The sequence below is a fragment of the Geotrypetes seraphini genome, chromosome 5 (assembly GCF_902459505.1).
Source record: "Geotrypetes seraphini chromosome 5, aGeoSer1.1, whole genome shotgun sequence".
NCBI lineage: Eukaryota > Metazoa > Chordata > Amphibia > Gymnophiona > Dermophiidae > Geotrypetes > Geotrypetes seraphini.
The window spans coordinates 97,612,677-97,634,753 of NC_047088.1; the positions used below are offsets into that span (position 1 = coordinate 97,612,677).

Sequence of the window (22,077 nt, forward strand, 5' to 3'; positions counted from 1 at the left end):
TTTTTAAGCATTAACAGGTCTTCATATATTTCTGACACAACATGCATTTATTTCTTCAGATGAGAGTGAGGATATGGAACAATAATTGTCTTTTCAATTTACGACTGCTTTTAATGTTCAATTCTCCAATATTCCTGTGCTTGATAAGAACATAAGAACATAAGAACTGCCATCTCCGGATCAGACCTTCGGTCCATTAAGTCCAGCGATCCGCACACGCGGAGGCCCTGCCAGGTGTACACCTGGCGTAATTTATAGTCCACTAATAATTTATTTTGAGGCCAAAACGTAAAACTAATAGTAAATATATTAAAGATGCGTTTTGTCAAATTCAGTTATAAGCAGGGATTCATCCAGACCAGAAAACATATAAATAAAGCTGACATACTGAAAATCAAAAAGATGAAGAGGAGAAAAATAAACCTCAATTGAGGGTCATTGGGACTACACAAGTGCCCAACCATCCCCTCATCATCACGGGTTTATAAAAAACTCCAAAACATGCATAAATAATCACTTTTCACATCTTTCATTCACACGAGGTCTTCTTTTTGTTATTTTTCACAGTCTTTTTTATGTATATAATTTCAGTTTAACTGTCAAGCACTGAACAAGGCCCGAATCCCAAGCTTAACTACTTGAAGCTTAAGACTGTGAAAAATAACAAAAAGAAGACCTCGTGTGAATGAAAGATGTGAAAAGTGATTATTTATGCATGTTTTGGAGTTTTTTATAAACCCGTGATGATGAGGGGATGGTTGGGCACTTGTGTAGTCCCAACGACCCTCAATTGAGGTTTATTTTTCTCCTCTTCATCTTTTTGATTTTCAGTATGTCAGCGTAATTTATAGTCCACCATATCTTTATATGCCTCTCTTAAGGAGATATGCATCTAGTTTGCTCTTGAAGCCTAGGACGGTCGATTCCGCAATAATCTCCTCTGGGAGGGCATTCCAGGCGTCAAACACTCTCTGAGTGAAGCAGAACCTCCTGACATTAGTCCTGAACCTGTCCCCCCTTAGCTTCATTACATGTCCTCTAGTCCGTGTCAAATTGGACAATGTAAATAATCTTCTCTGCTCTATTTTGTCGATTCCTTTCAGTATTTTGAAGGTCTCGATCATATCCCCACGCAGTCTCCTTTTCTCAAGGGAGAACAATCCTAGTGTTATAAGTCTATCCTCGTATTCCTGTTTCTCCATACCCTTCACCAGTTTTATTGCTCGTCTCTGCACCCTCTCCAGCAGTTTTATATCCTTCTTTAGGTAGGGAGACCAATGTTGGACACAGTATTCCAAGTGTGGTCTGACCATTGCCCTATAAAGCGGCATTATAACTTTCTCCGATCTACTCGAGATTCCTTTCTTTATCATGCCCAACATTCTATTTGCCTTCTTTGCCGCTGCCGCGCATTGTGCCGACGGCTTCAGGGTCCAATCTATCAGTACACCCAGGTCCTTTTCTTGTTCACTCTTCCCCAGAGTTGCACCTGACATTGTATACTCGTATTCCTTATTCTTATTGCCTAAATGCATTACCTTGCATTTCTCCACATTGAACTTCATCTGCCATTTCTCTGCCCATGTTTCTAACCGACACAAGTCGCTCTGGAGTTCCTCTCTATCCTCCTGCGATCTGATTGCTGATTGATGAGGAAAAATACTTTCTCATTGACAGAAAAGTACTCTATATGTGTATATGTACTATACTTATGTATGTATATAATCTTTTACATCCTCCAGTTCAAACACTGAATCTCAAGCATACAGAATACTTCTCTTCCTGTGAATTTCTACAATGTTCCTGTGCTTACCCTTACAGTCATAATATCTCTGTTGACTAATAATTTTTTTTAAACATTAACAGTTCTTCATATACTTCTGACACTACATGCATTTATTTCTTCAGATGACAGTGAGGATGGGGAACAATACTTTCTCATTGAACAAAAAGTATTCAGTTAAATTATATGAAACAAAAGACTTCTCTTTCAGCAGCCTATATTTTGACTATGTAATTGTCTTTTCAATTTCCAACTGCTTTTAATGCTGTTTGTCATTGCAGATATATTAGCATCCACCTCCTCTCGCACCCTATCCTCTGTTTCAACCCTACCTCCCCATACAAAGCACCACCCGGTGTCCCACCTGTTCTACCGCCGCTCCACCTGTGATTTTGGGACCAACCCCTCACCACCAGCCACCCCTATTGCAACTACCACTATTGTGGCTCACACTGCACACACACACACACTGACTGAATGAGAGCTATAGAGTAAAAGCACTGGCATTGAACAGGCACTGGAGTTTCCTCCACTCCCTGTCCATTTCTCCAATGTTCCTGTGCTTGCCCTTGATGAGGAACAATACTTTCTCATTGAAAGAGAGGTACTCTATATGTGTATATGTACTATATTTATGTATGTATCTATATATGTATGTATATAATCTTTTACATCCTCCAGTTCAACACTGAAGCTCAAGCATACAAAATACTTCTCTTTCTGTGAATTGAGGCTTTCGTCCTCATCAGCAGCTTATTTTTTGACCTTGTAATTGTCTTTTCAATTTCAAACTCCTTATAATGCTCTTTATCATTCAATGTTATTATTCACTGTTCACGTCATGTTTACTTGTGTTCAATAATACTTACATTGCATTTAACTTTGCCCTGGGGGACCTATGTTGTCCATTTTATATGTTCACTGTATTATGCTTTGTTAAATAACACAGTTAACCAGAAATAAAAACATTATAATACAACTACTGAGTCCAGAATTTATTTTATTTTAACCTCGCAAACTCCAATGAGATTATGAACTTATAATGACTTATGATGACTGAGGTTGCCATTCAACAAATTAGTTATTATTCTCTTTTAACATATTAAGACACTTCATAAAATTAATAACTAGAAGGCTGAAAACAAATTGTGGACAGTTTTGTTTGTTTGTTTTTTTGGGAGGTGGAGGGAGTTCAGTGAAGCTTGTATTTAAGCTTTGGAATTTCTTGGGCCTGAAGACAACTGAGCGTGAAGACAACCGAGCGCAAGACACTTATTGTAAGTTTGAAAATGAACGATTTAACGATTTAAACAAACAAAGAAAAAGACATAATGACCTTCATAAACACTTAAAACATATATTCTGTCATGTAAAGATCATTAAGCAAATTAAGCTTTACCAAATTTTGAGAATTCATACAACAAACATATCCTGCAAGACAAACACAAATAAATGATTACTTAGAAATAATGAAACTTAGAATAATGAAAATAACATAACTTACTGAATGTTACACACCTCTAGCTTTACATTAGCCTGGTTACCTTAGCATTTGACGGATGGATCAGATGAATAGACACTGCAGGCATCAGACTAGGGTCATTTTATTATGAACCCATTGCAAACAACACCCACTATGCCCATTTACCTTCCACTATAACAGGTCTCACAGTCCCCAATGAATATGTCTGGTAACGGGACAAAAGCACCTGGGTTAAACGCATAGACCCCCCAAACCTCCCCACAATGCCGGCGCGATCTGTATTCCGTAAAGTGGGGGGGTTCCCAACCAATATCCCCCATTGGAGCACCGTTGCTTCCGCTTTGCGCTCAGTTGTCTTGCGCTCAATTGTCTTGCGCTTACCTGCCAGCGTTCAGTTGTCTCACGCTCAGTTGGCTTGCGCTCACCTGCCGGCGCTCAGTTGTCTCACGCTCAGTTGGCTTGCGCTCAGTTGTCTTGCGCTAACTTGCCGGCGCTCACATGACTCTCGCTCAGTTGTCTCGCGCTCAGTTGTCTTGTGCTCAGTTGTCCCGCTCGTGCATATTACAGAAAATAATTTGCGCTGAAATGTCTTGCGCTAGGTTGTCTTTGTGCTCAGTTGTCTTTGCGCTCAGTTGTCTCATGCTCACTTGTCTTGTGCTAAGATGTCTGCGCCTCTTTGTCCACGCGCAATTGTCTTGCGTGCAATTGTCTATGAACCAGAGAAATGTTACTGAGTGAGAGTACCCAAGAAAGGGCCTTGGGGGTAATAGTGGACAAGCCCATGAAGCTGTCGGCACAGTGCGCAGTGGCTGCTAAGAAAGCGAATAGAATGCTAGGTATAATCAAGAAGAGTATTACAACCAGAACGAAAGAAGTTATCCTCCCATTGTATCGGGCGATGGTGTGCCCGCATCTGGAGTACTGCGTCCAATATTGGTCGCCATACCTAAAGAAGGAAATGCAGGGCCGCCATCAGGGCAGTACTACCAGTCCTGCATTCAGGGGCCTGGAGCTGACAGGGGGCCCGGGCTCCCCCAGGGTCCTAGGCAGTGTTCTAAGGCAGGGGCGCCAGTAGCTCGCCAAAGTAAAGTGAGTCGATCACCCAGGACTCACTTTGTCTTGGCGATCTAATCTATCGGGCCGATCAGTCTTCCTCTCCCCGATGTCAATTCTGCAGTCGGAGAGGAAGTTCGGGCCAGCCAATCGCTGCCTGGCTGGGCGGAACTTCCTCTCCGACGGCAGAATTGACGTTGGGGAGAGGAAGACTGATCGGCCCGAAGCAGGGAGAGCATGCGTCAGCGTCGGCGTCGGCTTTGGGGCCTGTTATCCATTGGTGGGTCCTGTTCCCCGATGGCAGCGGCAGTGGCAGTGGCTTGGGGAACGGCAGGGAGAAAGAAAGAAAGGGGGCAGGCAGGGAAACAGAAGGAAAGAAGAGAAACAGAAAAAAAAGAAAGAAAGGTCAGGGAGAGAGGAAGAAAAAATTGGGGGAGGGAATGAGGTGTGGAGGAGAGAAAGCATACAGGCTGATAGAAGGGAAGAAAGATTGGATGCACAGTCAGAAGAAGAAAGTGCAACCAGAGTCTCATGAAATCACCAGACAAGGTAGGAAAAATGATTTTATTTTAAATTTAGCAAAGTGGAGGCAGTATTACCACAGTTTTCAAAGGAATTTGCCCAAATAACTTAATAGTTAACTGGGTAAATTCCCAGAGATGAAAACTTCCCTTCACTTACTATGCACAGTTCTGAATTTATATCTGCTGTCTATATTTTACAATATGGTCCCCTTTTACTAAACCGCAATAGAGGTTTTTAGCGCAGGGAGCCTATGAGTGTCAAGAGCAGTGCTGGGCATTCAGCGCAGCTCCCTGCGCTAAAAACTGCTATTGTGGTTTAATAAAAAGGATGGAGGGTATATTTGTCTATTTTTGTATGGTTGTTACTGAGGTGACAATGCATAGAGTCATCTGCCTTGACCTCTTTGAAAAAAAACCCAGAATAGGAATGATAATTAACATTTTCTCAGCGTATACTGTGCTTTGGTAGATCATTTTGACTTGGTCATTTTAAAGTAGCTCACAAGCTCAAAAAGTTTGGGCACCTCTGAGCTAGAGCGTTGAAACTGTGTATTTCTATTTTATCCCCCCTTTTACAAAACTGTGGAGCGATTTTTAGCGCCAGCCGTGGTGGTAGCAGCTCTGATGCTCAGAATTCTATGAGCGTCAGGGCTGTTACCACTGTGGCTAAAATCCACACTACAGTTTTGTAAAAGAGTGAGGGGTTAGTTTGTGATGACATATTCCATACTAGGCGAAGGTGTTTTCTGTGTTCTGTGTGTTCGAAAGACATGGTTTTCTGTTAGGATTGACGGTGTAGGATTGATCTGTGCTGGTCTGGCTTGTTTAGTTTTACAATGGGTGTATTGATGTACTGCTCACTGCAATATGTAAGATGCTGCCTTTTCCTAGGTACTCATGTGTGACGTGTGGTTTGTTACTAAAAATCATGTTTTTCTTACAAATGGGGGGGTGCCAAAAAATGATGGGCTCCGGGTGTTACATATGCTACGTACGCCACTGTATGTAAAGATACCAGAAAGCTGGCGTAGCAAAAACTTTAAGTAAATTGTTATTCTTCTAAGTTTTGAGTATTTAACCCTCCCACAATCTCACAGGCACTCGTTTCAAGTTTCAAGTTTATTGAGATTTTGATTTAAACACAATATCAAATATTTTCAATGCGTATAACAAAACTAAATTTGGGGAAATAAATAAAACCATTTGAACAATAAACATACAAACATATCCATAGATGATTAAAATTACATAAGGAGTACAAGGATAAACTACATTTGTTTAAAAATGCGTTCTCCGCGCCTGCTCATAAATTTGTTGACTGGAAGGATCCAGCAATGTGGCCAGATGCCATTCAGACAAAGACAGAGAAAGAATTGTGCAATTTGGATTAATGATGGAAGATGATTTAAAGCAAATGGCACAGTCTATGAGTAAAGATCTTGACGGACGTTCTTTTTATGACTATCTCCTCTATGCCAAATCACCCAATGGATGTGAGAAGATTTTACAGGACTGGCTTAGGTGGAGCATTAGCAGAAAAGTATGTGTGTATTCGGCCCATGGAAGAAGGGGGGGTGTTGGGGGGGGGGAAGGGGTGCGCGGGGGGCCAAATAGGATTGCTCAGTAAGGGGCCCAGAAATTTCTGATGGCGGCCCTGAGGATATGGCGATACTCGAGAGGGTTCAAAAGAGAGTGACATGTTTGATAAAAGGTTTGGAAAACCTTTCATACGCTGGAAGATTGGAGAAACTGGGGCTCTTTTCCCTGGAGAAGCAGAGACTTAGAGGGGATATGATAGAGGCTTACAAAATCATGAAGGGCATAGAGAAAGTGGAGAGGGACAGATTCTTCAAGCTTTTAAAAACTACAAGAACGAGAGGGCATTCAGAAAAATTAAAAGGGGACGGATTCAGAACCAATGCTAGGAAGTTCTTCTTCACCCAACTGGTGGTGGACATCTGGAATGCGCTTCCAGATGGCGTGATAGGACAGGGTACGGTATTGGAGTTCAAGAAGGGATTAGACAATTTCCTGAAGGAAAAGGGGATAGAAGGGTATAGATAGAGGGTTAATATACAGGTCCTGGACCTGACGGGCCGCCGCGTGATCGGACTGCTGGGCATGATGGACCCCTAGTCTGACCCAGCAGAATCACTGCTTATGTTCTTATGACTGGATGTTTCCTGCCTTATAGGTAGTTAAGGGTGCTAAATCCAGATAGATGCAGCCCTTCCTGGGGTCAGAATTGCAATATGCTGGTACGGAATAGTGTGCACCTTGCCCTAGCCCTCTATGTTTAGGAGGCCAGTCTGCTCTTACTCCCAGGGAGTTCTGTCAACCAATTTTTGATGCTATTTAAAGAAGGCCAGGTGGCACTGTTAGAGCCAGAATAAGCGGGTTGGGGTGTACTCAGGTAGGGTTACCAGATTACCCATTTGGAAACCCGGACCCCGCTAGACCCGCCCAGTTCCACCCATCCCTTCCCCATCATGTCCCAGTCCCACCACCAATCCCACCCTAACCCTGCCCCCACTGCTTGCCGGGTTTTCAAAAGCCACCTTGATCTCCAGACGTCCTCCAAAAGAGGACATTTCTGGGGGATGTCTCGTAACCAGGGGTGCCCACACTTTTTTGGCTTGCAAGCTACTTTTAAAATGACCAATAAAATTAAAAAAAAACACAAAACACACTGTACACAGAGAAAATGTTAATTATCATTTGAATTCTGTTTTCTTTCCAGAGGTCAAGGCAGATGACTTTAAAATATGCAATGTTACCTCAGTAACAACTATACTAAAATAGACAAATATACACCCTCCCCTTTTACATAAACCGCGATAGCGTTTTTTAGCACAGGGAGCTGCACTGAATGCCACTCACAGCTCCTGACGCTCATAGGCTTCCTGCGCAAAAAAACACTATTGTGGTTTAGTAAAAGGGGGCCATAGTGCAAAATATAGACAGCAGATATAAATTCTTAAAACGGACAGTTTGATCACTAAATTGAAAATAAAATCATTTTTTCTACTTTTTTGTCAGGTGATTTCATGAGTCTCTGGTTGCACTTCCTTCTTCTGTAAAGCCAATATTTATTTATTTCTGCCTTTCTTTCTCTCTCCCCCTGCCTGCGTACCTTTCTTTCTCTCTCCCCCTGACCCCCTCTTTATTTCTGCCTTTCTTTCTCTCTCCCCCTGCCCCCCAAGCCATTGTGCCGATTTCTCCACTTCCCCGATTCTTTTCCTACCCCCACCCCCAAATCACCAACGCGATTTCTCCATGCTGCTTCCCCCGAGCTAGGCCTGGCACATACAAAGGCCGGGCCCACAAGATTCCACCTCCGACGTCAATTCTAACGTCGGGGAGGACATTCCAGGCCAGCCAGGCAACGATTGGCTGGCCCAGAACTTCCTCCCCGATGTCAGAATTGACATCAGAGGTGAAGTCTTGTGAGTCCGGCGCATGTACGCGCCAGGCCTGGCTTGAGGAAGCAGCAGGGAGAATAAGATCACAAAGGCAACGCGATCGACTCGCTGTGCCTTTGCGATCTACTGGTCGATCGTGATCGACCATTTGGGCACCCCTGATGTAAACCATTCAGAGCTCCCCGGGTGAACAGTATAAAAAAACTGAATAAATCTGGATAATTAGTTTCAATAAGATTGACCAGGTTACTGAAATTCTAAATCCAAAGTATTGCTGTTCTTTTTTTTCCTCTGTGTGATAAGTTATAGCCTATTTTTTTACTGCCCCTCTGGCTGTCTTTCTGCAGGGAGTCCCCGCGCTGACCTCTTCTTCTTCTCTGCCGGTCCACCCACACAGGAAGAGATATAAGGGGCGGGACCGGCAGAGAAGAAGAAGACAGAGTTGCAAGCCTATTTTTATTCCCGTCTGGTTGGCATTCTAAAACTAAAGGGAGTCCCCGCGTTTTATGTCTTATTCTCTGCTGGTCCGCCCACACGGGAAGAGAAAAGCATGTTATAAGGGGCGGGACCGGCAGAGAAGGAGAAGACGGCGTTGTAGGGGACTCCAGTAAATGCGTAGAAACAGCTGTGGCAATCAAAAAAAGAGGAGGTCTGCTGTTAAGGTGGACCAGGATCCTGGAAAATCCTGCAAATCCTGCAATTTTACCAGGATCTCAGTACAAGTTTATGAGGATCCTGGAGATCCTGCAAATCCTGGTTTTACCCAGACCCGTTAACTATTATGTACGTTACCATGTAACCCGTTCTGGACTTCTCAGGGAGGACGGGATATAAATCGAACTAACTTAACTAAATACATTTATTCTCCAGTCTACACCTCTTTGAGTTCTGGGGAATGTTCCAATATTTGCATAGCGGCTTTTTCATGTGCTTTTTGTAGCTGTTGCGATTCTGGATATTAATGCTGGTTTGCTAACCTATGTGACGAGTGCGTTTCTTTGCAATGTTCTGTTATTTCACACACCCTAACAAGTAGAAATAGTTTGTGTCTCTTTTACTTATGTGACAGCAGAATTAAGAATATTCCTTCTTGTATGGTAATGTCTTTATTATTGTTCTGCTGATGTTGCACTTAAATTTTCAGTGTAATTATGAACATACGATAATTTTCTATTTTTTATTACTCTGCGCTGCGTCCATTCAGAATTGTTCAGTGGAAGCAACAAGGACAATTCAAAAGAACGTGTTAAAATGCCACGTAGCCGGCAGTGTTACGTCACCATGCACATCTATCTACTTCCTGGTCCTCAGTCAGCTGAACAGAGCGATTCTTCAGCCCTCCTGAAGGTAGGGGCGGAGTTTTCTTATCCGTCCTTTCCGTTTCCTATTGCTCATCAGCTGAGTTCTCTATTTGAGGTAAATGAAAGAGAAGAGCATGCAGAATAGTTTGGCTCTTGCATTTCAGGCTGTTTTCTATTTCTTGCCTTCTTTTATCTAACATTTTAGTTAGCCTGTTTTGAGTGTTTCATCTTTGTGCTTGCTGTTATAGCTACCAGTGTTTGGTTGGGTTTTTTTTTTGCCCGCGGGAGAGGAGCGAGACTGTATGGTGGCTGGATTGGTCTTTGATTTTTAGTGTTCTTAAAATCAAATCCGGCTTAACATCCTTTCTTTACTCAGCACTGATTTTTTAAAATGTGTTTTTAGTACGCTTATAGTATTGGAATATCTGTTATTTGCATACTTGGGAACTTCTGAGCTGGTATCATAGAGATGTCAAGTTACCGAGTTCCAGGCTGGAGACTTTTTGGCCAATCCTAGCTTTGAACTTGCATCATAAAACAGTGTGGGATTTATAGTGCCCGATCCTGCCCACTGAAATCTGTGCTTCAAGTCCCATAACACACCATAATAGGGTGGTTAGAAATTCAGCACTGTCCCAAAAACTCAACAGAGTAACTTGGCATCTCTAGGGTTCGGTGAACACAGAAGTGTGTGTTTTCTATTTTCTCTTTTTTCACTTATCCCTCCATAACAGATTTTCTCTCTAATTTTCCTCTCGAGGGATAATCCTAGCACTTTTTTCCTTCACCCAGGACTGATTTTAGCACTAGTTTTCTGTGAGGTCATATAGAAGTCCACCAAGTAATCTCATACAGTAGGGAATGGACCTTCCATTTCTCTTGTAGCTCATTCCTTCGAAGCTTGTAGGGAACAGAATGGGAAGCTGGAGCATACAGGAGAGAAGAGAAACTCCAGACTATTTCTACCAGTAGAAATAGAAGTCAAAGTGAGGGAGTTTGGAGGTGTCACCATCATATACTGGAGAATGGAACAGGATGCTTAAAAAAAAATTCTGTCACTGTTTTCCTCTCCACCACTTTCCTGGGAGGGCATTCTAAGTATCCACCACCCTCTCCGTAAAAAAGAATTTCCTTACCGTACAAGTTTGTCCAGTACCAGCCTTAGTTCTTTAATTTTTACCATTCATTTTCTAGTTAGAGATCCTCTGGGATCTCATGTGTAGTCTGGAGTGCTGGACAACAAAGACCGCAGCTGAGACACAGGAGGGAGTGTGCTGACGATGAGCTGCTGGCAGGGATGCACTGGGCCAAGGATGTCATGGCGTCGATCTGGTAGTCCCGTAGGACGACCTTGGTCTGTGTAGTGTCGATGACTGCCCAGATGAACGATATCCCCTGGGTGGGTATCAGGTGGGATTTCATGTAGTTGATGAGGAACTCCATTTCTTGGAGGAGGGTTATGGTGGTTGTCGGGGCTGCCAGCTGTCGAGATAAGATAGGACGCGCACCCCTTGAAGGCGAGGATGTGCCACTGCCACGTTTTATCACACACTTTTATTTTAATTCTGTCACCATTTTCCTCTCCACCACTTTCCTTGGGAGGGTGTTCCAAGCATCTACCACCCTCTCCGTGAAAAATAATTTCCTAACATTACTTCTAAGTCTTTCTCCCTGCAACATCAATTTATGCCCTCTAGTTTTACAATTTTCTCTGGAAAAGAATTGGTTCTATATTAATACTTTTCAAGTATTTAGATGTCTGTATCATATCTCCCCTATACCTTTTCTCCTCCAGAGTATACATATTTAGGTCTTCCAGTCTTTTCTTGTACTTCTTTTGGTTCAAACCCCTTACTATTTTTGTCACCTTCCTCTAGACTGCTTCAAGTTTTTTTTTCTATATCCTTTGCCAGATATGGCCTCCAAAACTGAACACAATACTCCAGGTGTGGCCTCACAAAGACCTATATAGGGGCATCAACACCTCTTGGTGATCCTATCCACTCCTTCTTTACTATTTTCCTGTGTTCCTCTCTTTATTCTTACTCCATGCCCAGCATCTCTTGTCTGTGCCATGTCCTTCCCCTCTCTCTTCCTTTTCTCCCACACAACGGGTCCAGCATTTCTCCTCTGTTCCCCTCCCATGGTCTGACATAACTCTTTCTCTCCAATTGTGAGTCCAGCATCTCTCCTCATCTGTTCCAATCCCCACTCCACCAATCTGGTAGTCTCTGTCTCTTCCTTCCTCCAGTCTAGAGGGAGGGAAAGACACTTCATTCAAGGTGGGGAGAAGGAGAGAAATGTTGTCTGGACCTGGGAAGAGTGCCCCTATTGCCCTAGCCTAAGACTGGTTCTGAGCAAGTACCTTGGCTCGCAGCAGCAGCATGGGTAAAACAGGGGAAGGCCTTTTTATCAGGGCTCATTTGTCTATGGCCAAATTGTAGTCGGGTCCTATTGTCAGGATTTAAAAAAAAATTTTGTCAGGTTTTTCTTTGATGGGGAGGAGGGGGAGGGTGATTTGTCAGAGCTATTTTGACCTGCTACCTCTAAGTACATCACTTCCAGGTCTATAATGGAAGAATGAAAAAAAAAGATGTGTGAAGAAAGCTTGGGGGGAGGAGGGGAACAGCTGGAAGGAGGGAAAATGCTGAAGGATTTGGAAAGCAGAGTCTCAAAAGTAGAACCAAGCAACAGAACAAATCTAGAATTGAATGACAGCTTAAAAGATATTTCCTGTTTTCAAACATTTTAACTGAAACAGAGAAAATGATAGCAGATAAAGACCACATGGCCCATCCAATCTGCCCATCTATAGTAACAACTACAATCTTCTGCTCCCTTAGAAATCCTATATCATCTAAGCTCTCTTCCTCTCCCTTACAGATACTATGGGGCTAATTTTTTAAAAAAAGAAAGACATCTTAAAAAAGACAGAAAATGGCAGTTGGTTGTTTTAATCGCCAAAATGTCTTAAGTGCTAATTTTTAAAACTAACTTTCTAGACATCCTACTAGGCTTTTTGTTCGCAGTATGTCCATTGTTCAAGGGGACGTGTTGGAGGCATGTTATGGGAAGGATTTGGGTGTGCTTAGTGCATAGATGTCTTGTGGTGATAAACATTTCTCAAGACATCCAGGACACCATGTAGATATCTTGAGCCTTTAGGGATCCTTTTCTGCAGTTTTTGACTGCTGGGGTATTGGTGCGGACAGTTCCTTTGTTTCTTCCTAAGGTGGTTTCGTCCTTTCAGGCCAATTGGTCTCTTTTTCTTCTCTCTTTCCGGGAGGAGGATTATGGGTCGCGCTTCTCTTCCTTGTGGCTTCTAAATGTCTGGAGGATATTTTTGCACTGTCTTCGGATCGCTAATGATTTTCAGAGGTCAGATCATCTTTTTATTCTGTTCTCGGGGCATAGGAAGGGCACGGCGGCTTCCAAGGCTTCGGTGGACCTTTGGGTCAGAGAGACTATTTCTTCTGCTTATTTGCTGGTGGAGAAGCTGATACCAGTGGAGCTTCGTGCTCACTCCACTAGAGTGGTTGGTACTTTATGGAGAGAGTCCAGGAGTTTCTTCTTGGAGAAAATTTGTAGAGCTGCAACATGGTCTTCCTCGAATATGTTCTCTATGCATTACCAGTTGGATGTGGGGGCAAGCGGGGAGACTTCTTTTGGTGCTTCGGTCATTGCGGAGGTGACTTTTGCTTCCCACCCTGTTTAAGGATTGTTTTGCTACATCCCACTAGTCTCTGGATTCATCTGCTGCTGTTGCTAAGGAAAGAAAAATAGTCTTAGCTGTTAATTTTCTTTCCTTTAGACGCAGCAGGTGAATACAGAGCCCCGCCCAGTCTGGATATCTGCTATTGATTCCCTCAAGGGAGGTTCCATATTTCTTGTTATGGTTGGTAGTTGGTTACTCTTTGATTTTTTTAATTTGTTTCTGGGAAATAAGTTTTTTGTATATGGTGTTTTGTGGTTCTCTATCTCCACCTGCAGGTAGATGTGTGCTATCCCACTAATCTGACCGGAAGTTTCATTGGAAGGAAGGAGTTGGTGGGAAGAAGGTTCCAAAGCAGCCCTGCATTTGATGTTGTCTCTTTATCCAGGAAGCTTCGAAGAGGCTGGTAGGCCTGCCCCGGGAGGCACAAAAGGGCTGACCCAGGGGAGTTACAGGCTTGCTTGGGGGTTTTTTTTGCCAGTAGCCGCGATTGGGAGAGAAGAGGGAGGGTGTGAGGGGACTGTTGGACCCGCGATAGGAAGGGAGGCTGCTGGACTCGCAAGGAGGGGATGGGGGGGCTGCTGGACCCGTGATTGTGAAGGGGACTGCTGGCAGGAGGAGTGGGAAGGGAGGTAACTCATGGCAGATCCTGCATTCACTGCTCCACGGGGCGGTGAAAAGCCTTGTCCCTATACCCAAGGCAACCAGTTGATTTGCCCCCCCCCCCCCCCGTTTATACAGGTTACCGTTGCTACCTGTGGCTAGCCGCCGGACACAGTCACTGTGTCATTCTCTAGACCAGTGATGTCAAACTCAATCACATTAAGGGGCCGAAATCCAAAACACAGGCTAAATCGCGGGCCAGACCCCACCCAATCTCCGCCCCAGACCCCGCCCCATAATAGTACTAATTGTAACACCATTTTTTCCATTCATTTTTCATAAATACATACAATATAATCTTATTAGCAACACATAATGGTTAACCATAATATGGTATGGCTCAACCTCAAGAAAGGTTTCCCTAAGACAAACACAGCAACAAGGGTTCTCAACTTTAGAGGCACAGACTTCAACCGCATGGGAGATTTTGTCCATCAGGAGCTACATAAACAAGCAATATCTGACAATGTGGAGGATATGTGGTCGTCTCTGAAGTCCATCCTACACGAAGCAACAGACCGATACATAAAGACAGTAAGTAAACGCAGGAGAAACAAAAGACCCCAATGGTTCAGTAAAGAAATTTCAGACCTAGTTAAACAGAAAAAAGACGCATTTATCACCTACAAACATTTAGGCAGAGAGGGGGCGAAAGAGGACTATCTAGACAGATCTAAAGCTGTCAAAACAGCAGTCAGAGAAGCCAAACTCCGAATGGAGGAAGAGCTAGCACGGAAAATTAAGAAAGGGGATAAATCTTTCTTCAGCTATATTAATGACAGGAAAAGAAACAAAGATGGGATAGTACGCCTGAAGCAATCGGACGGTAACTTTGCAGAATCAGATTCTGAGAAGGCAGAACTACTAAACAAATACTTCTGTTCAGTGTTCACCCGCGAAGCGCTGGGAGCTGGTCCACAGCTGCAGACGGGAGATAACCAGAAAGACCCGTTTCAAGATTTCGAATTTACGCCCAGTAGCGTCTATGACGAACTATCAAGACTCAAAGTAAACAAAGCCATGGGACCGGATAACCTACACCCCAGAATGCTCAGGGAGTTAAGGGATGTCCTGGCAGAACCATTATCTGTTCTTTTCAATCTTTCCCTAAGCACAGGAAGGGTCCCCTTGGACTGGAAAACCGCCAATGTAATCCCACTCCACAAAAAGGGCTGCAGGACAGAGACAGCAAACTACAGACCAGTGAGTCTCACGTCTATAGTGTGTAAACTCATGGAAACACTGATCAAACAGAATCTTGACACAATCCTAGACGAAGAAAAACTGCGTGATCCACACCAACACGGGTTCACCCAGGGTAGATCCTGCCAATCTAATCTGATTAGCTTTTTTGACTGGGTTACTAGACAACTGGATGCCGGAGAGTCACTGGACGTGGTATATTTGGACTTCAGCAAAGCATTTGATAGCGTCCCTCATCGAAGATTACTGAACAAGCTGAAATCGATAGGATTAGGAGACACTCTAACTACATGGGTTGGGGATTGGCTGAGCGGTAGACTTCAGAAGGTGGTGGTGAACAGTACCCCATCCGAAGCATCGGACGTGATCAGTGGAGTGCCGCAGGGCTCGGTCCTGGGCCCGATTCTATTTAACTTATTCATAAGAGATATGACGCAAGGACTTAGAGGAAGGGTATCACTGTTCGCCGACGCCGCCAAACTTTGCAACATAGTAGGCAGAAGCTTATTACCTGATAATATGACACACGACCTACTGCTGCTGGAACAATGGTCAACTACTTGGCAGCTAGGCTTCAATGCTAAAAAATGCAAGATAATGCACCTGGGTAAGAGAAACCCGCGTAGAACTTATGTACTAAATGGTGAGACCTTGGTTAGGACCACGGCAGAACGTGACCTAGGGGTGATCATTAGTGAGGACATGAAGGTTGCCAATCAAGTGGAGAAGGCTTCCTCCAGGGCAAGACAAATGATGGGGTGTATCCGCAGAGGTTTCATCAGCAGGAGACCTGAAGTTATGATGCCATTGTACAGAGCCATGGTGAGGCCTCACTTAGAGTACTGTGTTCAGTTTTGGAGACCACACTACCGAAAGGACGTGCTGAGGATCGAGTCGGTTCAGCGAACGGCCACCAGGATGGTCTTGGGGCTCAAGGATCTCACATATGAAGAAAAATTAAAAAAATTACGGCTGTACTCACTTGAGGAAAGAAGAGAACGGGGAGATATGATTGAAACATATAAGTACATCACGGGACGCATCGAGTCAGAAGATGATATCTTCTGGCTCATGGGACCCTCGACCACCAGAGGGCATCCGCTGAAGATCAGGGGAGGGAAGTTTCATGGCGACTCCAGGAAGTACTTCTTCACCGAAAGAGTAGTGGATCATTGGAACAGACTCCCACTCCAGGTGATAAAGGCCAGCAGCGTGACGGATTTTAAGAGAAAATGGGATACTCACGTGGGATCTTTAAGTGAGTAAATTCAGGGGAGGGGATACTTGGAATGGGCAGACTTGGTGGGCTATAGCCCTTTTCTGCTGCTTTTTTCTATGTTTCTAACCACAAAATTAAACTACACAAAGCACACTGTATGCTTCTCAACATTCATTCCTACCAGAAAACAGATAACCCCTATGCAAATACAGGACCAGAAACTAAAAGTACTAATATATACAAACGAAACCCTAAGATTCAAGACTCTGCATGCAGTAGAACTCCCAGAGAAAAAGAAACAAATGTATTTTTTCCTGAACAGTGCAAAATATAGACAGCAGATTAAAATTCTTAAAATTGACACAATTCAAACACTAAATTGAAAATAAATCATCACCCTACTTTTGTTGTTTCCCTCCCTCCAGCAGGTGTCTTACCTTCTGGCCGGCTCCCACCTGGCCGTTTTATGCGGCCCGCAGTCCGATACCCCTGGTGTTATCTTGTGGCCGCTCCCTCCTTCTCACTGCTGCAGTCTGCACAAAGCCATGTGCAGCGGCTCCTCGCGCATTCTGCGCCTGAACCAGAAGCCTTCTCTCTGATGTGCAGGACGAGTGAGGAGTCATTGCACGCTGCTTTGTGTACACTGCAGCAGTGAGGAGGAGGGAACCGGCCACAAGATAACACCAGGGGCATAAAAGTTTGACACCTGTGCTCTAGACCAGTGTTCTTCAACCTTTTTACACCTATGGACCAGTGGAAATAAAATAATTATTTCGTGGACCGGCAAACTACTAAGACTGAAATTTTTTAAAAAAAACCATCGCCGCCCCATCCCCGCGAGCTCGGTCCCACAAACCATCTGATCCCATCCGCAAAAGCCTCAAATAGTTATGATTTTATATTGAACATATTTTATTAAAGTATAAAAAGAAACAGTATTCTATACAATTGTCATTTTATAAATACAAATAATACAGGGCAAAGATCAACAAACCCCTGTCTCCCCTCCCCTTCACATATATCCCCTCTACTATCAAGAAAACTGAATAAGCCAAATTATTACAGAATGCTACACAAATATCATGTAACAGAATACCACAGTCACACATGACAGAAATGGTGTTAGGGAGTGGAACTAGGGCAACTACCCCCTGGTCAGAGAGAGAGCCCTAAGCCAGCTGGAAGCTAAAGAAGCACTGCCTGGGCTTTGCACTCCCCAGTTATGTCTAGCAAGATACATATTTCAAATCTGATATATTTGAATCACAAGATAGAAATAAAATTATATTTTTCTACCTTTTATCGTCTCTAGTTTCTGCTTTCATTGCCTTTTCACTCTCTTCCATCCAGCATCTGCCCTAAGAACATGCCACTGTTGGGTCAGACCAGTGGTCCATCATGCCCAGCAGTCCGCTCACACGGCGGCCCTCTGGTCTAAGACCAGCAACCTAACTGAGACTAGCCCTACCAGCGCACGTTCTTGTTCAGCAGGAACTTGTCTAACTTTGTCTTGAATCCTGGGAGGGTGTTTTCCCCTATAACAGTCTCTGGAAGAGCGTTCCAGCTTTCTACCACTCTCTGGGTGAAGAAGAACTTCCTTAACGTTTGTACGGAATCTATTCCCTTTCAACTTTAGAGAGTGCCCTCTCGTTCTCCCTACCTTGGCGAGGGTGAATAGTGTCTTTCTCTACTAAGTCTATTCCCTTCAGTATCTTGAATGTTTCGATCATGTCCCCTCTTAATCTCCTCTGTTCGAGGGAGAAGAGGCCCAGTTTCTCTAATCTTTCGCTGTACGGCAGCTCCTCCAACCCCTTAACCATCTTAGTCGCTCTTCTCTGGACCCTTTCGAGTAGTACCGTGTCCTTCTTCATGTACGGTGACCAGTGTTGGACGCAGTACTTCAGGTGAGGCGTACCAAGGCCCGGTACAGCGGCATGATAACCTTCTCTGTCTCTTCAGTCCAGCATCTGCCCCTTCCATTCACTGTCTGTCTTTCCCTGCCATCTCTCCTCCTGCCCCCCCCCAATTTGGTCTGGCATCCATCATCTTCCTTCTGTTCCCCTCATGGTCTGGCATCTCTGTCCTTCCCTCCCCCCTGTGGTTTTAAGCATCTCTCTCTTCTCATTTCCTCCACTCAAATCTGATATCATTCTCTGTTCTTTCTTCCCTTTTCTTCTCTGGTCTTCCTTCTCTATTTTCTGCCTCCATCTAAATTAAATTCTTTCTTACTATTTAGTCCCATTTCCCTCTTTTCACTGTATCTACCCACAGCTTGTCACCCCTTTCCCTCACCCCTCCATTATCTTACTATTTTCTTCTCCCTTTATCTCCTCCTTCCATCCAGTAGGTGCTCTTTCCCCACTTCCATTCAGCATCTGCTCTCCCCTCTCAACTGACATCCATCTGCCTTCTGCTCTCTCTCCCTTCTTCTCACTTCCATCATCTGTCCCCTTCTCTCTCTCATCTCCTCCATTCCATCATCTGTCCCCTTCTCTCTCTCCCCCACAACTTCCATCATCTGCCCCCCCTTCCCCTCACCTTTGCGGGTCACTTTATTTCCCCTGAGAATGGCTCATATCAGAGGGGAAGCTTTGCAAGAGCAGAACCGCTTGCAAGGAACAGTGGAACTTACTTGATGTCCATGCTGGGGCTCGTTGCCGTTTGAAGAAAAAAAAAAAAAAAGTGGAAAAAAGGGACCTGCAAAGGTGAGAGGAAGGGAAACCTCCAAACGAGCGACAGCTGCTCTTTGCCCTCCTTCAGCGGCCCAAGAGTATTTAGGCAAGCGGCAGCTCTGTGTGCTTTTAACTTCGGCACAGAGCTTCCCCTAAGCAGTAGTTTAGCGCGGTTTCATGAGGCAGCCTCGGGGCCTTTGCTAGGCTGGCCCACATCGCATCATCAAAGCAGGCCGACCTAGCAAAGGCCCCGAGGCTGCCTCATGAAACCGCACTAAACTACTGCTTAGGGGCAGCTCTGTGCCGAAGTTAAAAGCACACAGAGCTGCCGCTGCTGGTCTGGAGGTGCGGAGACAAGGCAGGAGGCATACGCGGCAGGAGTCCCGGCACAGCGATGGCAACAGGAAGTTGCAAGTCAGCTAATGCTGGCACCTTTCGTTGCGGCGGGGACCCGAATCCTTCGCAGACCGACATCGGTCCGCGGACCGGCAGTTGAAGAACTGTGCACAGCCTATTTGTACTGCTACAATTCAGTGTGTTCTCAGTCTCCACCTGCTGGAAGAGGAGCATAAATCCATCCATCTGTTCCAGTCTGGAGGGATGCTAAACAATCTCCAGTTTTTGTCTGCATGTTTTTTGTGGCCTCCTGTTTTGAATCAGTTGAGGGTCTGTCCATTGTGGCAGGGACATCCAGCCGTTCATGTAACACCCAGCCAAGGTGCCCTGTCATGAAGTAAAGATGTGTGGCCTATGTAAAATCACAGTTACCAAAAAAACACAGTGTCTCCCATGCACACCGGTAAAGAAACCCTGAGCCATTTATTGTTAGCAGTTTCACAGTCGGTGCAAAACATCAGGCATAATATCTCCAAATGTTAGGATAATACTTTCTCACAGTTCACTCTTCAATTATGTCAGCTGGCCAAAGCAAAAAGGGGGAAAAATAATAATACACAATAAAATGAGTTCCACTTTGCAGTCCGCACAGACCTAGTTAGAACTGTCTGATCAATCCCAACCCGCAACCAAAAGGGCTCAAATAGCAAAGGAAAAAAAGCAACTCCAGAACAAATTTCTCTTCCTTTTCGCATTGCTCGTTTGGCTTTAGTTTGTGCTGTCCTGATAATTAACAAGCCTTAATTACCAGTTAGCCTGGGATAGGGAGAGCTATTCCCACTGATGGTCACCTCCCTCCCAGCTGTATTACTACGTTTGTGCAAAACAATAAAGCTGCCCCCTTATAATCCTCCAGACTTATCCATCCTCCAGACTGCTCCCTTATAATCCTCCAGACTCCAGTTTATCCATTGTCTTTTACGGTCTGTGAACAATGCTTCAAGGTAAAATTTTTAGCAAACAAAAATGCACCACTGAATTACTGACCTGGCTGTTACTTCAACAGTTCGATCCTTAGGGCTAGATTCACTATGGTCACCGATCATGTCCTGACCACTTTGCGACCCAATTGTTCCCCGACCCGATTTACTAACCTTGGTGCCGAGCAACCTTCAATCTGATTTGCGCATGCAAATGAGGGGGAATGGCATGCAAATGTAGGCAGGCATCGATTCACTAAACAAATCTGGAACACCGACTGGGCTGGCTGATCAACAAAAGAAGCGACTGCTGGGAATCAGTTGCTCGCATGCTTTCCAACTGCATCTCCTTTTCTCTGCCTGATTCTCCTGCTCTCCTGCCCTGACTCTCCTCGCGCTGCCCTGACTCATTGCCCTGTTCTCTGCCCCGAATCTCCTCTTGCTGCCCGATTCACTGCCCTGCTCTCTGCCCTGAATCTTTCTTGCTGCCCCAACTCGCCACCCTGCTCTCTGCCCTGAATCTCTCTTGCCATCCCGACTTGCCGCCCTGCTCTCGCCTCGAATCTCCTCCTCTTGCTGGCCTGCATTCACCCCGAATCTCCTCCTCTTCCTGCCCCGACTCACCGCCCTGCTCTCGCCCCAAATCTCTTCCTCTTGCTGCCCCAACTCTCCTGCCTTTCCCTGCAGTGGGAGCCCGTGGTTTTAACCCATGGGTTTAAAGCGGGTTAAAACCATGAGCTCGCAAAGTATTAAAAAGTATTTAAAAAGTTTCCAGCTCTGCCAGGCACGGAGGGCCAGCGCATGTGCAGACTATCTACAGGCAAAGAAGATGGTCTGTGCATGTGTTGGGATCACTGGAGAGCGATCGGTGCGGTCAGTTGGGGACGTGATTCCGATCGCCTTCATTTGCACGAGGGCACGTCGTGAATCAGCCCCCTAGCCACTGATCATATCGGATCATATCCGTGGCCTTAGTAAATCTAGCCCCAAGTCTTCTGTGCCACACCCAGGTGGCTTCAGAAAAAAACCCTACACAGCACAATATCATTCCCCAGGCAAGAACACACAAAAACAAAAATAAGGCTTCCGACCTGCGTGTTGGCTGTAGCACAAATCCCATGTCATCTCCAGCATTCTCAAAAACCTGTCATGTCCTCTCCAGGATTCTCAAACCCATGTTAAAAAATGACGGTCTGCTAATGCAGCTGTTTTGATACTTGTTCTGCCAAGTGTTTATCTAACAAGGGTATGTAGAAGTCACCTCCAACAAAGCTTCAGAGTAATATGGTTCTTTATTGCATAAACATCAGATAATATACAAATAATGCAGAGAGACATCAGATAATATACAAGATATAAGCTGAGAATATCTATATACATCAAATAGAATACTTAACCATGTCTGTCACGCCTCTCTCCAATACTGATTGGGAATCTAGATGATCAAGGGAAAGTTACAGTCCACGGCTCTCCCACGGCTGCAGCAAGATTCAAAGTCCAGTCTGTGACTGTCTTTTTTAGCAAAGAAAGTGTTGAATTTCTTACACACACAGACACTGCTGTTTCTGCAGTAACAGGTGTCTCCCTTATCTCCTAACTCTCACAGATGGAATGAGCTCAGGCCCTTCCTGGTAAGACATGAAACAGTATAAGAGATATGATACAAGTTGATAAACAACTTGCTCTCACAAAAGTAAGTTGTAAGGCTGCCTAATTGTCTGGCACA

General features: G+C 44.6%; 1 protein-coding gene across 6 annotated transcripts in view; it reads left to right on the forward strand.

Moving 5' to 3' along the window:
- The first annotated feature begins 9,529 nt into the window (after nt 1-9,529).
- TMEM219 (transmembrane protein 219) overlaps nt 9,530-22,077 on the forward strand; it is a 79,443-nt gene continuing 66,895 nt past the window's right edge. For 4 of the 6 annotated variants that reach the window (XM_033946697.1, XM_033946699.1, XM_033946700.1 and 1 more), the window contains exon 1: nt 9,531-9,681. The gene's annotated coding sequence lies outside the window, so the exon portion shown is untranslated. Of the gene's footprint in view, nt 9,682-22,077 lie in introns of all 6 variants that reach the window. The other 2 variants (XM_033946698.1, XM_033946696.1) reach the window with 1 other exon arrangement.